This window comes from Vipera berus, assembly GCF_964194415.1.
Source record: "Vipera berus genome assembly, chromosome: W".
Classification (NCBI taxonomy): domain Eukaryota; kingdom Metazoa; phylum Chordata; class Lepidosauria; order Squamata; family Viperidae; genus Vipera; species Vipera berus.
In genome coordinates, this window is record NC_138210.1 from 59,539,196 (window position 1) to 59,552,819 (window position 13,624).

General features: G+C 41.1%; 1 protein-coding gene across 1 annotated transcript in view; it reads right to left on the bottom strand.

The window, feature by feature from the left end:
• The window catches only part of LOC308676335 (vomeronasal type-2 receptor 26-like), a gene marked incomplete at both ends in the record, with an annotated part of 93,703 nt that overhangs the window by 51,816 nt on the left and 28,263 nt on the right, over positions 1-13,624 (bottom strand). The window lies entirely within an intron of this gene.

Sequence of the window (13,624 nt, forward strand, 5' to 3'; positions counted from 1 at the left end):
GCTGTAGATATAATTTACTTGGACTTCAGTAAGGCATTTGATAAAGTAGATCACAACCTACTACTTGATAAGATAGAAAAAAATGTGGGTTAGATAGCATCACCACCAGATGGATTCGTAGCTGGCTGACAGGCCGTACTCAGCGTGTGGTCCTCAATGGAACTGCATCTACATGGAAGGAAGTGGGGTGCCCCAGGGCTCTGTTCTGGGCCCAGTGCTCTTCAACATCTTCATCAATGATTTGGATGAGGGGATAAATGGGGAACTCATCAAATTTGCAGACAACACCAATCTGGCAGGAATAGCCAATACTCCAGAAGATAGGCTTAAGATACAGAAGGATCTGGACAGACTCGAACACTGGGCACTATCTAACAAAATGAAATTCAATGGTGAAAAAAGTAAGGTTCTACATTTCGGCAGGAAAAATCAAATGCAGAGGTATAGTATAGGTGGTACCTTGCTCAATAGTAGTAACTGTGAGAGAGATCTCGGAGTCCTAGTGGACAATCACTTAAATATGAGCCAGCAGTGTGCTGCAGCTGCCAAAAAAGCCAACACAGTACTAGGCTGCATTAATAGAGGAATAGAATCAAGATCACGTGAAGTACTAATACCACTTTACAATGCCTTGGTAAGGCCACACCTGGAATACTGTATCCAGTTTTGGTCACCATGATGTAAAAAAGATGTCGAGACTCTAGAACGAGTACAGAGAAGAGCAACAAAGATGATTGGGGGACTGGAGGCTAAAACATATAGGGAATAGTTGCTGGAATTGGGTATGTGTAGTTTAATGAAGAGAATGGTGAGGGGTGACATGATAGCAATGTTCCAATATCTCAGGGGCTGCCACAAAGAAGAGGGAGTCAAGCTATTCTCCAAAGCACCTGAAAGCAGGACAAGAAGCAATGGATGGAAACTAGTCAAGGAGAGAAGCAACCTAGAACTAAGGAGAAACTTCCTGACAGTTAGAACAACTAACCAGTGGAACAACCTGCCTCCAGAAGTGGTGAATGCTCCAACACTGGAAGTTTCTAAGAAGAGACTGGCCAGCCATTTGTCTGAAATGGTATAGGGTTTCCTGCCTGAGCAGGGGGTTGGACTAGATGACCTCCAAGGTCCCTTCCAACTTTTATTATTATTATTATTATTATTATTATTATTATTATTATTATTATTATTATTATTATTATTATTATTATTATTATTATTATTATTATTATTATTATTATTATTATTATTATTTGAGATTCCTTCCCAGGACTATCAATTCAATAGCATAATGAAAGTAGCATTAGTTTCCAGATCATTCCACTAGCATCTGATTTGGAGTTTCTTTCTCAATGGCAGTACAGAGGCATTTATCATCAATAGGGCATCATAAAACTTGAATGAGAGGAATGGCATTGACACAGCTTATAGAATAGTGGATACTAGTGCTTTAGTTCTGGTTACCTCCCAACTAAAAATAAAATTGTAATGAACTAAATAGCAGTTTTTAACAATTTCTCAGCAGTCCAGGTTTCTTCACTAACCTGGTTTCCAGGTTACAAGTGTGCTTTATGCTGGTTATTTGGATGTGAAGTAATTGCCCTCCAAACCATGCCTGGGAGGGTAATTTTTGCAGGGGTGGTAGCTTCTTATTAGCTGATGAATGGGTTGGTTTTAATTGTGTCTAGCTCTGGAGGGGGGGAAGGTAGGGTACCAGAATGTTATTTGCATCCAAAGAATGGGAGTGGAATGGAGTGGAATCGATCAGACATTAGAATAAAGTTTATCAGGTGAGTGATGGTGAAGGAGCAGCACTGGAAAATTGGTTTCCATAAGAAAATCAAGATGAAGTTTTGATCTTTTCTTATTAGAGAATCTCCTCTATTTAAGTTTGAGCCTATACTAAGGAAAGTGTCAATATCTGTCCATATCCACTGGCAAGACTTTCTTAGTTAACTTTGCCCATTATTATCTCATCCCTCCTGTGGGTCTTAGAGGTGTTTTCTAAACCTTGGTTGGTAAATATATTTTGTTATCTCATAGTTATACAACATCTATTTCTTAACACATAAATCTTGTACACAAGCCCTATATAATTTGTTGACATTTTCCGTTGAACCAGTTCAACCACCGCAAGTAACCATAACAGAGTCAACTGTCATCAAAACAAAAACTCTCGACAACCTCAACACTGTAAATTTTGTTCCTTCCTTTTTATTAAGCCAAATGGAAAGGTTAATGAGGATGATAAGTGTGGAGATTCCAGTCGGACTGGTGGTGATGTACGAAGGTAAAAGACATCGTCTGGTTACTGTGGCCCAGGCACATGATTTTTACAGCAATGTGTTAAAAGCAACCCCCCTACCACTTCTGGAAGCTGCAAAAGGATATGGCGAGGGAAAGCCTCAAGATGTTGCAGATAGACAGACAGAGGAGAATGGTGATGGAGGGGATCAAGTTACAGTCTCATCGGCTGCTGCTGGAGAGCAGAGGATGTCGCGTGCCGCCCTAAGACGAGCGAGACGAGAGCAAGACCAGCAGAAAGTTATGGAACTTCTAAAGTGTACTTACAGTGAAGCTGTGGGAGGGGCGCGGTCCAAAGAAGTTACAGGGGCCATTTCAGACGTGCTCCAAAAGCTTTGGGGCGTCAAGATTGGTGACTAAATTTCTAATTTAGAATGTCGGTGGATTAAATTCATCATAGAGGAGAAAGAAAGTCTTTCAATATTTAAAACAATTTAAGACTGATGTTTTTGGTTACAAGAAACGCATATTAGGGTTATGGATCAAAAGTATTTACTGAATTTAAGATTGGGTACGCAAGCTCCTAATTAACAACAAGTTGACTTTTCTTAACTTACTACACATAAAGGGTACTTAAATGGATTATAAATTTTTTTAATTTTTTTTTATTTTTATTTTTTCATTGGAGATTGGAATGGTGTCCTAGACATATAGATGGATAAAGCGGGTTTTTTTTTTTAAGCGTGTCATGAGTCATGCTAGATTGCCTAAATTTCCTTTTTATTTGAACTCAAGGATGATCTGGAATTGTGAGACATTTGGTGTGATATATGCAAGAACTATTTTTGATCATAGTTCAGTTTGGTGGGAGATTAATAAGGTTAATAGAGATAGGCGCTTTTGGCGCGTAATTGAGATTTTAGAAATTAGAGGTAAATAGTAGAAGTTTTTTTTTTAAATTAATATGATAATATGGGACTAAGAAATTTCATTTAGCATTTGAGTAAAGCTCCTTTTTCTGTTTTTCTTCTTTTTTTTATCTGTAATATTAATATTGTTTGTAATCATTTTACATGAGCTAGAGGGTGATAGAATTAATAGTTTATTGTAGATAGCATATGGATGCTTATGTTTGTTTTTCGTTTTTATACCCTGTATTTAGCTCTGGGAAGTCGGGGGGGGAGGGGGGAATGGGGGAGAGGGATAGGGATAGGGAGGGTTAGATAGGGGTGGGGGAGGGGGGATTGATAAAGTTAAAATGTACTGTAAAACTTTTTAAATAAAAAAAAGTGTGCTTTATGCTGGTTATTTGGATGTGAAGTAATTGCCCTCCAAACCATGCCTGGGAGGGTAATTTTTGCAGGGGTGGTAGCTTCTTATTAGCTGATGAATGGGTTGGTTTTAATTGTGTCTAGCTCTGGAGGGGGGGGAAGGTAGGGTACCAGAATGTTATTTGCATCCAAAGAATGGGAGTGGAATGGAGTGGAATCGATCAGACATTAGAATAAAGTTTATCAGGTGAGTGATGGTGAAGGAGCAGCACTGGAAAATTGGTTTCCATAAGAAAATCAAGATGAAGTTTTGATCTTTTCTTATTAGAGAATCTCCTCTATTTAAGTTTGAGCCTATACTAAGGAAAGTGTCAATATCTGTCCATATCCACTGGCAAGACTTTCTTAGTTAACTTTGCCCATTATTATCTCATCCCTCCTGTGGGTCTTAGAGGTGTTTTCTAAACCTTGGAAAGGTTAATGAGGATGATAAGTGTGGAAGCACTGAAAATCCTACATAATAACTATTCACCTCAGAGAATTCCTTCCTCTTATTCTGCACCTAATCTTTCTCTTTTAATCAGTCCCTTGTTCAACCTCTCCTTATATCCTTTTGCTTCTCCACTAATTGAAGTTTTAATGCAGGCACTACAGTCTTAAAACTTACTGGTAGTACGTTTGGAAGCCAGAAATGATTACAACTTTCCTGTTGCCTTTCTGAAAGTTGTGTCCTTTCTTTTTGTAATCTTTAGTTCAACTGCTGTTTAATTTTTCCTCCTCCTCTTTCACATAACAGCTGTATTCATGACTTCACTTCCATAATGTTTTTAACAGAAATTATTTTGAGTGTATGCCTGAAGAATAGAAATCTAAGGAGCAAATTGCTCAGATAAGGATTTAGAGAAGTGAGTTTGAAAGACTAAGGCAGAAACAAACTACTCTGAGATTAGCAACCCCCTCAAGAATTAAAAAAAGACTAAAGAAAGAACACAAGAAACATTCCTAACTTTCTATGCAAAGAACAATGTCACTTCTAATATGAAACTCACATCTCATTTTTCTCATTATTGGACTCTTGAGAAGATTACCTGCCATGGTTTTACATCCTGAAGATTAGGTTTCTTGCCACTCAACATTCTCCTATGTGATTGTTGAGCAACCTGTATGGCATATAATGCATGTACCACAGCATATACTGAATTATATATACTGTAACTAGGACTGGTCATCTTCATTTCAAAAAAAGTCCCAGGAAGGCTCTCCAGTTTCTCCTTCCCAGTGCAGATACCCTCAGATTCCTGATTCACAGATGGGTCTGGAAGTACACAGCCAAATGCATGTTCCCATACATCTTTAATGAAACCATCTTGATGAGAGTATAAGAAATGGTTTCTTGTCTGAAGAAAATGCTGGAATCCTTCAACTTCATTTGAATAAGCTGAAAAGGACAGAGCACCTTGGAGGACTTGGATGTCCCAGCTCTTCTGATAAAAGAATGATGCAATACCCATTTGGGAAGCCACAATCCATACTGTACCTTTTGGTTTTACAGAAACTATTTCCATTTCAGGTAGATATAACAACCATCTTAAATGTAAAACATATTTATCTTTGATTATCACAACATTAGCTTTGCTGTTAGTAAAAATATGAAATGTCTTCACAAACCATTTCAGGCCATCATCCACATTACTGATATAAATTGTCCCGAGCTGCTCTAAGAAGGCAATACAGATACCATGGAGAGAAAACCATGAAAATATCAGTTGTTCAAATTTTGCTCCAATTTCATCTTTCACAAGAACCCCAACCCAGGTCCATCTGAAGTGGACAAGTATCTGAAGAATCCCCCTAAAATGTAAGTCATCTTAATTAGTTGTTCTCTATTGTTTAGCTGTGGCAAAATGATGATAATATAACATTTGGGGAAATACATACAGACAAGCAATCCAGCACTAGAAGCCAAAATGGAGAAAACCTCCACAGCCACCATGTATTTGCCTTTGGTGCTCAGGTAGGATGGAACAAAGGAGAGCCACACACTGCAAAAGATCAGCATGCTGAATGTAAGACATTTGGCCTCATTAAAACTGCTGGGGAGATTCCTGGAGAAAAAAGCAAGAGTGAAACTGGCAATTGCCAGAAAGCCCAAATAGCCCAGAACACAGTAGAACATGGTGGCTGAACCTTCATTGCACTGGAGTATTATTTCCTCAATTTCTGAATGGATATTAGTGTCAGGGAAAGGAGGAAATGTGGCCAGCCATATTGTACAGATACCTGCCTGAATCAGGGAACCAGAAAGAACAATGGAGGTGGCCAGCCCTCTTCCCACCCAGTTCCTCATTCTGGATCCTGGCTTGGTGGCCATGAAAGCCAGAACCACAGTGATGGTTTTTGCTAGCACCGAAGACACAGCCACTGAGAAGATGATGCCAAAGCTAGTTTGTCGGAGGAGACATATTATATTGCCAGGTACAACAAGGAACTGCAGTGAGCAAAGGAAGCAGAGGAGGAGGGAAATGAGTAGAATGTAGGTGAGATTTCGGTTATTGGCCTTGACAATAGGAGTATGGTGATACTTCAAAAATATTGTCAGCACCACAATTGTGCAGACAGAAAAGAAAAGTGCCAGAATCAGTAGACATATTCCCATCAGTTCCTCAATGGATAAGAATGATATTCTCTTGGGAAGACATGAATCTTGATCCTTATTTGGATATTGATCTTCTGGACATTTGGAACAGTCATCCATATCTGGAATTTAAATACACATGTATTATATATAAACATACATGCATATGTATATATACTGAAATTTGTGCTTCTGTTTTGTGATTATTCTATGAGTATTATTATGACACATTAAATTGCCTTTCCTAGGAGCAAAATTGGCTCTGACATTATTCATCTGACTTACAAATCTTGTATTTGAATTTTAACAAGGCAATTATCTCCAAAGGATTCTACTTAATATTTGTAATATGATTACTATCTCTTATCAATTATATGCATTTACCTATATATTTATTTGGTTGCACAATTGCATCTTGTCTTTACTGAATGCAATCTGCTACAATATCTTTTAACAGTTTTATTTTAAATAATGTAAATAAAACTAAACATAATAGGAATGTGCTTCAACAACAACTTTATTGATTAGCCCTTGGGCCATATCAAAGTGCAAAGTTCCAGCAACAAACCATCACCAAAACTTGATAAAAGCAATCCAAAATGGAATTTGATAAAATACAATTTAAAATGGAATTACAATAAAATACAATTTAAGATGAAATAGTAATAAAATACAAATTTAAGATATAGATAAAATATGATAACATTATATTTCGGAGTCGCCCTTGCAATCTACCCCAATCAGTCCCACATATGCAGATCTTAACCGGATCATTTTGTTTAAATACTGTGCTACGTTAAATGTTATTTTCAAGTTCTGACCGGACATAAGATAAGTTATTTTGATATGGGGATCCCAATGGGTCATTTGTTTGGTATATAGACCAAGTTACCTGTCTCTCACCCTCTTATACAGACAACAGTCAAATAGGATGTGAGCCAGGTCCTCTACCTCTGCTGCTCCGCAAATGCAGAGACGCTCATTGTACAGTATAGCATGAAATCTCCCATATCTGACCATTGTCTCAAGCTGTTCGAATCTCGCTCTCATAAATATCTCCCTAAGATGTTTTGGGAGCTGTAACTTCAAATAACTGTCCACTTAAAAAGTACATTTGTATTTACTCAGCCATTTCAAGCTACCCACCTTACTAAGGATAGCTATATCAGTTTGTGCTTCTATATCCTTAATTCTTTGGGCAGCTCTTTTTTTAGATTGTTCTCCTGTTACGCAAGAAACAGGAAGGCCACAGCTTCTTACAAAATTTGTTAGTTTGGTGATCCAGGAGATTTGTGATTGTAGTTTTATTTGCTCTAGTAGACAGTCCTTCGGGAGATAGGGCGGGATATAAATCCCATTAATAAATAAAATAAATAAATAATTTGGGGAGTCTATCAGTCTCCATTTCATTAACTTTGCACCAGTAGTTATAAGCTCTAATTTTAGATAATGCATGAATTGTATGAATTCCCAATTCAGCTCTAACTGCTGCAGCAGATGTTCTTGGATCTACACCCAAAATACATCTCAGATGCTGGGACTGTGTTTGTTCTAAAACTGTGGTTGAGTAAAGACCCCAAATTTCTGCTCCATACAAGAGCATTGTCGTAACCTTAGCCTTATAAACCTTGAGTAATGGAGCTAGGGACCCTGGGTAACTATGTTTCTTTAGTTTGAGCAATAAATTCAAACGGGCTTTTGCTCTAAATGTACTCCGTTGATGATGGCAGGCCCAAGATCCAGTCTTGGAAAAAGTTACTCCCAAATATACAAAGGTATTAACCTGCTCAATTGGTTCACCATCTAATTGCCACTTATGTCTCTGATGGTTTCTTCCAAACACCATTATTTTCGATTTAGATTTGCTAATGATTAGGGAGTTATCCTGGCAATAAGAGCTGAATCTTCTTAATAGCCTATGTAATCCTACTTGTGAGTATGATAATAAAATCATATCATCAGCATAAAGCAAGCTGTTACAGTAAGTATTTAGGATCATCGGCATGTGTACCATGGTATCCTTCATTAACCCTGGCAAGTCATTGATGTATAAATTAAATAATAATGGGGCCAGGATACACCCTTGCCTTATCCCTTTATTTGTGTGAATCCTGTTAGTCAGGGCCCCATTAACCCCATACCGCACCCTCAAACAGGTACTTGTGTAAAGGGCTTTAATCAAAGCCAGGAGACTGGGTTCTATTTTAAGAGATTTCAATTTACTCCATAGTACGTCTCTATTTACCATATCAAATGCTGCTGTAAGGTCTATAAAAGCAGCAAACAGGGGTCTCCTCTTATAGGCATATTTGGCAATTAGATGGTTCAAGACAAAGCAGTTATCAATAGTAGATCTGTTTTGTCTAAAACCTGCTTGTTCTTCTGTGAGGATGTTGTTTTCCTCTACCCAGATTTCAATTCTGTTCAAAAGGTACCTAGCATATATTTTTGCTACAATGTCAATCAGGCTGATGGGCCTATAATTACTAGGATCCTTTTTATTCCCTTTTTTATATATGGGGACAACTATTGCCATCTTCCACCCATCTGGTATATGGCAGGTGTTATTTATGTGTGTAAAAAGACCTGCTAATACAGGGCCCCACCAGTTGGGAAATTTCTTAAATAATTCTGCTGGTAAAAAATCCTCGCCTGAGGCTTTATTGCTCTTAATGATGGACTGTATCTCCTTTTCTGAGACTGGTGGCCAAGGGGGGATTAAAACTGGACAATGTGCTTCTATCACTTCATCTCTGCTGAATTTATTTTGCAGGTTAAAATGTGTGTTCATATCCATAAATACAAATATGCTCAAGTAAAAGAGCTAAGATTTTACATACTGTATATCATCAACACATTTCCATCTCACTCATGTGATACAGATTTTATGGGAGACAAAACAATACAGAATTATAGAAATGAGAGGGTAATTCCAGTGTAAGGAAAAATGGGAATTTCAATATTATTTTAATTACTCAGTTAATTTTTTGTTTCTTTTTGTTTGTTTGTTGAACCAGAGCCATAGCTAAATGCTTGACTCTTTGCCTTAAGTCTTCCTTTCAGTTGGTAAAGCAATCTTTCCTTCTGAGGACAACATAATATGACAACAAGCAAAAAAATATAACTCAGCTTTTTGTAGAGCCATAATACAACTTGGCTTATGATTCCTCTGACCCTTCTGGCTTGACATTTTCTCTTTGGGACATGGATGATAATCATAGCAGCAAAACGGCTTCGCATCCTGCTTTCTTCTGAAATTACCAGGACCGCAGCTCTCAGTACACACTGACCTAGGCAGTGTCTACCGAATAATAAGAAAAATAAGAAGGGAAATATTAGTGTTCACTCTGGTACTTTAAAAGAAGATTTTAAAAACTCATGATTGTTTAATATTTATTTATATGCCACCCATTTCATCGATAAAGTGACTAAGTGGTTTACAAAAAGTAAATGGCAAATATAAAATCTGTTAAAAATTTTATATATATATATATATATATATATATATATATATATATATATATATATATATATATATATATATATATATATATATATATATATATATTTGTGTAAATTACTAACAAAGAATTAGTAATTTACACAAATATATGAACTGTCCGGTGTGACTACAGCCTGTTCGATGGCCTTCAAGATAGGCTGAAAACAGGAAATAAAGATTTGCCCCATGTTTGGGGCCTAGCAAGGTAATCTAAATAGTTAACATTTGAAACACACACACACACACACACACACACACACATATATATATATATATATATATATATATATATATATATATATATATATATATATATATATATATATACGCGGTGGCTCAGTGGGTTAGGATGCTGAGCTTGTCGATCAAAAGGTCGGCAGTTTGGCGGGTCGAATCCCGAGTGCTGCGTAACAGAGTGAGCGCCTGTTACTCGTCCCAGCTTCTGCCCACCTAGCAGTTCGAAAGCACGTAAAAATGCAAGTAGAAAAATAGGGACCACTACGGTGGGAAGGTAACAGCGTTCCGTGCGCCTTTGGCGTCTAGTCATGCCGGCCACATGACCACGGAGACGTCCTCGGACAAACGCTGGCTCTTCGGCTATGAAACGGAGATGAGCACCGGCCCCTAGAGTCGGAAACGACTAGCACGCATGTGCGGGGGAACCTTTACCTTTACCTTTACATATATATATATCTATATATATAAGGTAAAGGTTCCCCTGCACATGCGTGCTAGTCGTTTCCGACTCTAGGGGCCGGTGCTCATCTCCGTTTTTATATATATATAAACTGATATATATATATAAACTGAAACGAAAAAAATGGAAGGCAGAATGAGGAGATCTTCTTACTCCATCAACCATCTCCAGCAGTGAGCACCCTTCCTGGGGCCCCAGGAAAACCAGCAGAATCAAGGTCTGATATTCATCCAGAAGACCAAAAGGGTGGGATCAGTTCCTATCTTTGGTGATAGAGCAGTCCACATTGTCATGGTCCTAGATGAAAAAGCTCTTCTCCTTGATCCTATCTGCCAAATTCCTTAGCAGATGGGATCCACAGCAGATCCCTTCTGCTGGAGCAATTTGGGTTGGTTAGTCTCATTGGGTTCCTCAGATATCCTGGAACAATGCTACATAGGACTTTAAAGGTAAAAACCAACAACTTTTATTGGACCCAGAAGCAAACTGGTAACAAATGCAGCTTGCACAACAATGGTGTTATGTATGCCTCCCTAGGACCTTCCAGAACTGTGAGCATTACTGCATTTTGCACCAATCTTAGATTCTGAGTACTCTTCAAGGATAGCATTATGCAGAGCATTTTGTAGTAATCCAAATGAGAGATGACTAGGGCATGAGTGAATATGTACAGGGCCTCACAATCCTCACAACTAATGCACAACATTAAGTAGCCACGACTGTCACCTGCTTTTTGTGACTCTGTGAGAATCTCAAGTTTATGCATCAGGTGCATCTAAGGTAGTGCAATTCAATCCATAAATAAAGTTGCTAACAATCTTGAGGTCCACAACTACTTCATCTTATGAGGGTTCAACTGAAGCCCTATCCAGACCCTTACAGCCTCCAGGCATTCCTAAAGGCCAACTATTACATTATTTCAATAACCAGGGATAGTGTTCTGTACCAGCCTGCTACCGGCCCTGCAGAAAAGGCAGGGACAACCCCTTTTACAAGAAGGCAAGAGGCTGGAATTACGCCTGCCAAATTTATTACTACAAAAACAAACGGAACAAGACAAACCAAGAAACAGGAGCTTAAAGAAACAGGAACTATCCAAGCGGTTGCCTTCAGCAAACCAGCCCTCCCACACATTCCCCTTATATAGTGTTCAGGGCGTGGCTTCTCTCTGCCTCCTTCCGAGGAGCCCCATTGCCTTCCTCTGTTTACTCCTAATTGACTGCCTCCTGCGTCGGGCGTCCTTGAACAGGGCCAGCTGTGGGTCATCTTCATCCACACTGTCAGGCTCACACAGCTGGGTCTCCGTGGTGACCAAGTGGGAGGGGCCTGGCTGAGGGCTCTCATCGGCAAGATCTTCAACCCCCTCAGCAAGGTCTTCAACACCCCCCTCCTCCTCCTCTGAGTCGTCCGACCCAACTGCCGAACCCACAGGCTGACCCTGAATCACAACAGATAGAGATATAAAGTGGAGTATCTTCGGCATACTATGATATGTAATCCCATCAGTGGCGTAGCGTGGGTTGTCAGCACCCGGGGCGGGGCAAGGCAACCGGAAGCGGAAATAGAGGGGCGGGCGGGCGGTGACGTCACGGCACTGCTGAAAAGACGCGCCCCGCAGCGGCGTAGACTTTCCAAGAAGAGTCGCGCGCATGCGGGATGCTTCCGGGTCCCTCTCGAGGGCGGCTGGGCGGGGCTCCAACCTGCAAGAGCCGCTGCATTCAAGCTCGCACGTGAGCCCCGCTAAATAAAGCCACGCATGCGCACGAAGCTAGGCCGGCCGGCCAGCGGGTCCGTCTTCGCTCGGCCAAACCTGCCAGGGCGCCTGCGGGGCGCTTGCGGTTGGCCTGAGCCTGGGCGGAGAGTTGGCCGCTTCTATTTATTTTATTCAGTTTATGTGGCCGCCCATCTCACCTGCCGGACTCATTTCGCTTTGCAAGAAAGAGCAGCTCGAGAGCGGAGCCAAGCCAACTCTGTGCAGCCCTTGGGGCTCCCTGAGCACTGCGTTCAGCAACGAACCCACGTTTCGGACTCTTTCCCGCCCCCTTTGCGGAGCTTTGCATCTAGAACTCCTTCTCGGTCCCTGACGAGCCTTTTTCACTGATTTCTCGCCACAGGTAGTCCGCGCAGAGTCCCGCGGCGCTCTCCAAGCAGGAAGCGCAGGCGTGAGACCGTGTGCACTTGTTCACTTCGGGTTTTGGGTTTGGACCAGATATTTTCCATCGCCGGCTATCACGGAGCCAAACCGGGCGACTTTTAAGGAAGGCTCTTATTCTGGAGCAGTCCGGTGCGTTGACAAAGAAGGGACCCCAGTTTCTTCCTTCGCGGAACTGGAATCCAAAGTCACCCTGCCGCCGCCCTCCCGCACGCCCGTCCGTCTGTCCACTACCCTTTCTGGCTCGCTCTCCCGGAGCGGATGAAGGAGACACGGGAGGGGGCGGGGGCCGGGAGAGGGGGAGGGCCTCTGCAGCAGGGGGCCTCTCCTGGTTGGGCCCGCGTGCGCCGCCTGTCACTGGGCGGCGTGTATGTCGGCGGCCTGGCCCCGCCCCGCCTCTTCGCAGCCCGTGGCGCGGACAGAAATGACACAGAGCCTCGGTGGCTACCGAGCAGCTCAGTGCGAGCGCGCCCCCCCCAGATGTTGCGCCCGGTGCGGCCGGCCCCCCTGCACCCCCCACGCTACGCCACTGAATCCCATGGTGCCAGATGATCTCATTCAGTGGTTTTATGCAGATGTTAAAAAGGACTGAGCCCTATGCCGCCTTGCAAAGGAATGGTTATGGACTGGACCACTTGCTCCACATTAACACTGACTAGAAATGACCTCAGAGAAAGAAGCCAAACCAGTGCAATACTGCACCACTAAATGCCAAATTCTGCAATTGGCCCAAAAGAATGCCATAGTCAGTATATAAAAAGCCACTGTGAGATCAAAGAGACCAAGGATAGATGCACTATCCCTATCCCACTCTCACCAGAGATCATCCACAAGCTTAAATAGGGTAGCTGGCAAGAAGTCATATTGCACTCATGCAACATCCCACTTAATGACAACGGGCAATTACCGGTAAGCTAATGATCACAGCTAGAACCAATAGTGCAAATTAGTGCAGTAACATGATGATTCATTTTATGACTTAGCAATAAAGTTGCTGGCCCCAATTATGGTTAGTAATAAAGCATCATCCCAGACATCCAAACGAAATCATCTACATCAGACATGTCAAACTCATAATGTCATGTGACATCACACAACATATCAGAGCTTTTTCCCCATTGCCAGCAAT